Source organism: Lepus europaeus, chromosome 4, assembly GCF_033115175.1.
Source record: "Lepus europaeus isolate LE1 chromosome 4, mLepTim1.pri, whole genome shotgun sequence".
NCBI classification, from domain to species: domain Eukaryota; kingdom Metazoa; phylum Chordata; class Mammalia; order Lagomorpha; family Leporidae; genus Lepus; species Lepus europaeus.
The window spans coordinates 116,061,704-116,068,117 of record NC_084830.1 but is presented as its reverse complement, the minus strand read 5'-3'; the positions used below and the strand labels follow the sequence as shown (position 1 = coordinate 116,068,117).

The window sequence follows — 6,414 nt, the reverse complement described above, 5'->3', positions numbered from 1 at the left end:
AAACCAGTGGATGGAAGATTTCCATCTTGTCTCTGTCTCTCCTTCTCATTCTGTAACTCTGCCTTTCAATTTAATAAAATAACTCTTTATAAAATATATACATATAACATTTAAATTTAGGGAAATATTATACCTAAAGGTTCATGACAGAGGTTACTGGTATGTTCTTCTAGCAGTCATACAATTCTGACTATTGTCTATTATTTATATATTCCAGTAAAAGTCCATATTGAAGAAATACTATATTAGAAAATTTACTTATAAGAAACTGATTATATCAAAATATATTTTTTGCTTAAGCTCTTTTAAGTGCTTGGATATTAAATATACCATTCCAAAATATTAATTTATACAGATATATTTATGTGAACACCAAAACAAGTAAGCCAATGTTGAGACCACTAAATAAATATTTTAAAATTAAAGAAAGGAACAAATGTGTGGTCATTAGGAAAGAGTTTTTCTTTTCTAAAAAGAGGTTAATTCTTAATTTGCATAGTAAGTTATACTATCCTAAAAGTCTACTTAAGCTAGTCCCAGAAGAGAGGAGCAATTGTCTGAGATTCTAAACAGATATGCAAAGTGTGACCTTTGTCCTTATTCCCACACTTAGCTTCCACTTACCTCTCAAGAGCTTGCAAGTTGTACAGGGATACATATTTGTAATATCCAAGCATTACTAGTGAGATTAATCTATCATCATTTTCATGTGCTTTTTTCTGCCTGAAACATCTTTTCTTACCCTCTTTCTTTACAGACTGACTTCCTCTTTCTATTCTCAGATTACTTGTCCCTTCCTTTAGGAAGCCTTCTGTAACTCTAAAAGTCCAGGATATTTTACCATTACTCTGTTCAATCATTTGCTGTACTTCCAACTCAGTAATTTGCATTATCATATCATAATATAGGAGATTGTAAGTTAATCTGTGTTTCTCCTCACCAGATTTCTTAGCTTAATAATGGGAGAGACTATATGTTACAAAATACGGGACCTGATTCTGCATGCTTGCCTCATGGTTAACACTTATTTATTATACTACGTCCTTAATCTTGGAATGAAAATGTTTGTTCTGGATCTGTGCACTGAATAGCCTGTACATTTTGCATTCAGAAACCAAATACCATGTTTTTCATATTGTGTAGTATAGCTACTGAGTCTGAAATCAGAGACGTTTTTAAGAATAGTGTTATATTATCTCATTCTAAGCATAACCTTGACCTAATGAATTTAGATCAGTGCTTATCAAAATTTAATGTGCATAAAATATTATCGACAATTTTTTTTAAAAATCAAAATTCTAATTCATTAGGTCTGGGTGGTCTCTGAAATTCTCATTTCTAGCAGGCTTTAGAGAATCACAGTACTACTGCCGATTGTTGCATGGCCCACATGAAATGTTGATACTGTGATGAGCATCTACAAGCAACATTATTTTATAGAAAAATTCCATTTGCCTTTGATATAATCCCATTTGTCTAATTTTGCTTTGTTGCCTGTGCTTTGAGGGAGTTATCCAAGAAATCACTTACGCCAATCTTGAAGTGGTTTCTGTACATTTTCTTCCAGCAACTTTGTGTTTTCACATCTTAAAATTAGATCTTTGATGTATTTTGACTTGATTTTTTTTTTTTTAAATTTGGGAGATGACCTTTATTGAGCTTATCCACCTGAGTGGAAATAATGTCTGTACAAAATCAAATGTTAGTTACTATAAATTCTGCATCACAATTAAAATCCAAACAGTTTTTTAAAAACAGTCAACTCAATCAAAACCCTAATTGGGGTAATGACTTTACCTTTAAGTCTTTTGATGCCTTTCTTGCCAGTTCAAGTACCTCTGCGGTGAGGTACTCCAGGATGGCAGCGCTGTACACAGCGGCAGTCATGCCCATATGTCCGTGGCTGGTCGTCCTAGATTTCAGGGTCTGTGAATGCGGCCCACCGGGAACTGCAAGCTGGCTCTCTGCGAGCTGGAAACAACCTTTTTTATTTTATTTTATTTATTTTATTTTTTTGACAGGCAGAGTGGACAGTGAGAGAGAGACAGAGAGAGAAAGGTCTTCCTTTTGCCTTTGGTTCACCCTCCAATGGCCACCACGGCCGGCACACCGCGCTGATCTGAAGGCGGGAGCCAGGTGCTTCTGGTCTCCCATGGGGTGCAGGGCCCAAGCACTTGGGCCATCCTCCACTGCACTCCCTGGCCACAGCAGAGAGCTGGCCTGGAAGAGGGGCAACCGGGACAGGATCGGTGCCCCGACCGGGACTAGAACCCGGTGTTCTGGCGCCGCAAGGCGGAGGATTAGCCTAGTGAGTGAGCCGCGGCACCGGCTGGAAACCACCTTTGTTTTGGCCATTCCGGAGTCCTTCGCAGCTTTACCACCAGCCATTTCGAATTCTGCAGAAGCTCAAACAAGCAAGGCAGAGAAAGGGCTAGTCAGACACACAGCGAGATCCCACCACCTATTCCTCTGTCGCACCACAATTCAAACTGCGCTTTGACTTGATTTTTGTATATGATGAGAGGTATGGCTCCAATTTCATTCTTCTACAGATTCACAGCTAGTTTTGCCAGCACCATCTATTTAAGAGATCATCCTGTCTTGAATGTATGGTCTGGGCACTTTTGTCAAAAATTAGTTGGGTGTATGTAAGTAGACTAGTTTCTGAGCTCTCTACTCTGTTCCACTGATTGATGTGGCTGTCTGTATGCCAGTACCATGCTGTTTTAATTATGACAGATTTGTAGTATGCTTTGAAGTTAGGTACTGTATTGCTTCCAGCTTGATTTATTTTTTATTTTATTTTATTTTATTTGCTAAGTATCACTTAGCTTATTCTGGAAGTGTGAAATTCTGTATGAATTTAGAATTGTTTTTTTCTAATTCAATAAAGAATGCCATTGATATAGTGATAGGAATTTCAATGAATCTATAGATTGCTTTAGGTAGTATAGATATTTTAATGATATTCATTCTTCAAATCCATGAGACAGGGATATCTTTCCGTGTTTTGTATATGTTCTTGCTGATTTCTTTCATAAATATTTATAATTTTCATTGTAGAGATATTTCACTTCCTTGATTATATTTTTCCTAAATATTTGAATTTATTGTGAGTGGGATTTCTTTTATTTATTTATTTATTTATTTGACTGGTAGAGTTACAGACAGTGAGAGAGAAAGAGACAGAGAGAAAGATCTTCCTTCCGTTGGTTCACTCCCTAAATGGCCGCTGCAGCTGGAGCTGTGCCGATCTGAAGCCAGGAGCCAGGTGCCTCTTCCTGGTCCTATGCAGGAAGAGTACAGGGGCCCAAGCACTTGGGCCATCCTCCTTTGCTATCCCAGGCCACAGCAAAGAGCTGGACCGGAAGTGGAGCAACCGGGACCAGAAACAGAAACCTTATGGGATGCAGGCACTACAGGCGGAGGATTTACCTAGTGCGCCTTGGTGCCAGCCCCGTGAATGGGATTTCTTTCTTGATTTCTCTTTCAGTGAGTTCGTAATTAGTATTTACAAAGCTACTGTTTTTTAGACTGTTTTGTAACCGGAAACATTACTGATTTGGTCTATCATTTCTAACAGCATTTTCGGTGGAATGTTTAGGTTTTTCCATGTGCTATATCATGCCATTTGCAAATATGGATATTTTGATTTCTCCTCTCCAATTTTGATGCCCCTTATTTCTTTCTCCTCCCTAATTGCTCTTTATAATAATTTCATTAGTATATTGAATAAGAGCAAAAGTGGTAAAAGTAGACATCCTTATCTGGTTCCATTATTGAAGGTAAATGTTTTCAGCTTTTTCCAATTCAGTATGATATTGGCTGTTGGTTTGTCATATGTAGTCTTTATAATTTGATACATGTTCCCTCTATACCTAATTTATACAGGGTTTTTATCATTAAGTGATGTTGAATTTTATCAGATGTTTTCTCCACATCTATTGAGATGACCATATGGTTTTTCTTCTTCACTCTGTTGATGTGATTTATGATGCTTATTTGATTTGCAGATCTTGAACCGCCCTTGCATCTCTGGGATAAATCCCAATCAATCATAAATATGATCTTTTTGGTTTTAGATTTGGTTTTACTGGTATTTTGTTGAGAACTTTTGATCTGTTTTATTTGTATCAATGCCACATTAGTGTGAGAATTGAGAATTGTGTTGTAGTAATTATCATACATTTGCTATGACCCCGAGAATCTAATGTAGTAATAAATTCATCTAATTTTTTTAAAAGCTAGCAACTTTAAATAAGAGTCATAACTATGCTTACATGATTCTTTTAGTGTTTAAAACTTTGTTACTTGGTTATTAAATAACTGTTATTAAATAATACTTTTTTATTTTAAAACTCATGCAATTGTGTGTATCAGTTTTTGGATTTGTAGTAATGCAGTAAATATACAAGCGTTTGTTGAGATAACTGTGAAAAAAAGGAAAATTTCCTTTTGCCATTTCATTATCCATAATAATTTTTCAAGATAAAGACTTAAAGAAATGTCCATGAAAGTGGAGGGTAGTGAAGGTGAAGAAAAGAAGAGCAAGGAGAAGATGAAGAAGAGAAAAAAAGACAGATTTTGTGGCACAATAGGTTAAGCTACAGCTTAGGATACTTTCATCCCATATTGGAGTGCTGGTTTGAGTCCAGGACACTCCCTTTCTGGTCAGCTCCTTGCTAATGCACCTGGGAAGCAGCAGAGACTGGCTCATGTACTTGAGTTCCTGCTTTCCACTTGGGGAACCTGGATTGGAATTCCTGGCTCCAGTCATCTGGGAATGAAAGCCATCTGGGGAGTAAACCAATAGATGCAAGATCTCTCCTCTCTCTCTCTCTCTTTCTCTCTTTCACTCTCTCTTTCTCTCTTTTTCTCTTTCTCTCTCTGTGTGCACCTGTGTGTGTATGTGTTTCTGTCACTTTTGCTTTCAAATAAATAAATCTTTAAAAGTGGAAGACTCAACTAATAACTGAAAATGTCAGTCGCCTTCCCTTGGAGATGCTTGCATATCTGTGCCGAATCTTTAGGTCTATGAACAAGAATGGCATTAGAACAAAATCACCAAATTATAAGCTATGATATGGACAAGCTTATGTTTTTGGTAAATATTGAGAATTTAGTGATGACTAGGTGACATCCTTTAGAGCATTGGATGTCATAGAAAACTCCCTGGTTCAAATGATAGATTTTACAATAGGAAAGGTGAAAAATCAGCAACACATAATATAGAAGAGGAAGCTGCCTGGAAACAGTAGTTTCTCAGAAAAGAATACAAGTATCAGGTCACCTGAGTTATAAGATGGTTAGTGAGCCTGGTGTACCATGAAGGAGTATGAGAAAAGAGAGAGAGAGAGAGAGAGAGATACACAGAGACAGAGAGATGAAAGTACTCATACAAATTGAATTTGCTGTTTGTTGGGTAAGGAAAAGACATTTTCATATTTAAATGAAATAGAGCTATTTGAGGCACAGTCTTCAAGCTTGCTTGGAAAAGAGGAATGCTAATAGTGAAAATAGACAAAACATAAAAGCATAATTTGATGCAAGATTTTCAGATATGAACATTTATAATCCATGCAAATGAAGCTTTCATAGGGAAGAAAGTTGAGATGAATTAATGTTTTAATACTGCATAAGATTTGGTCTAAAACATTTCTTTGGAGATACAGATTAGAAGACAAATCACAAAATGAAGTAATGTTGTAATGTTTATGTTTCTCTTTTGAATTAAATGGTGATATTATTAAAATAATATGTAAATGCATAAACATGGATAATTTTCACTAAAACATTTCTTAAATAGCCCAACACACTTTTATGATAAGCCTGAATGATAGCAATGGCAGAGCAAAGGTCTACTTTGATTTTGGGTTCTCTTTTTAACCTTCATATCTTTTCCATAAAATGATAGAATTAAGCAATTACATAGTAAGTTGAGGTAACCAATCATTTTTAAGTAAATTCTCAAATAACCACTATTTAGTATAAAAGGAAAGAAGTGTAAATGCCAAGCAACGCTTTTACCACATATGGTTATATCCTGTCCCTATTCATCTATCAGCGGATATATTCAAACATATGATGCAGAAAAGTGAAATGAGTCTGGCTTTACCATTGACTTGCAAATAGCATCACAGGCAGTGGAGTTCAATGGAAAACTGCAGCAGATGGACCTATTTCATTGCCTTTCATTAGACATGCAGCTTGATATATGCATTGGAAGACTGTGCCTCAGGGCTTGGCCTTTTCTTTCTGCAACAGGAAAGGAGAAGCTCAATAGTTTTATATCAAGGAAATGCTTACAAACTGATAGAGTTAATTTTTCCCTAAATCACTGTTTACAGCAGAATAAATTAAGGATATCAACTTTACCATTCTCCAAGTATTTTCCTAAAAATGACTATCAATGAT

General features: G+C 36.1%; 1 pseudogene; it reads right to left on the bottom strand.

Moving 5' to 3' along the window:
* Nucleotides 1–1,348: 1,348 nt before the first annotated feature.
* Nucleotides 1,349–2,429, bottom strand: LOC133758759 (histone H2A.Z-like; annotated as a pseudogene).
* Between the last annotated feature and the right edge of the window lie 3,985 nt (nt 2,430–6,414).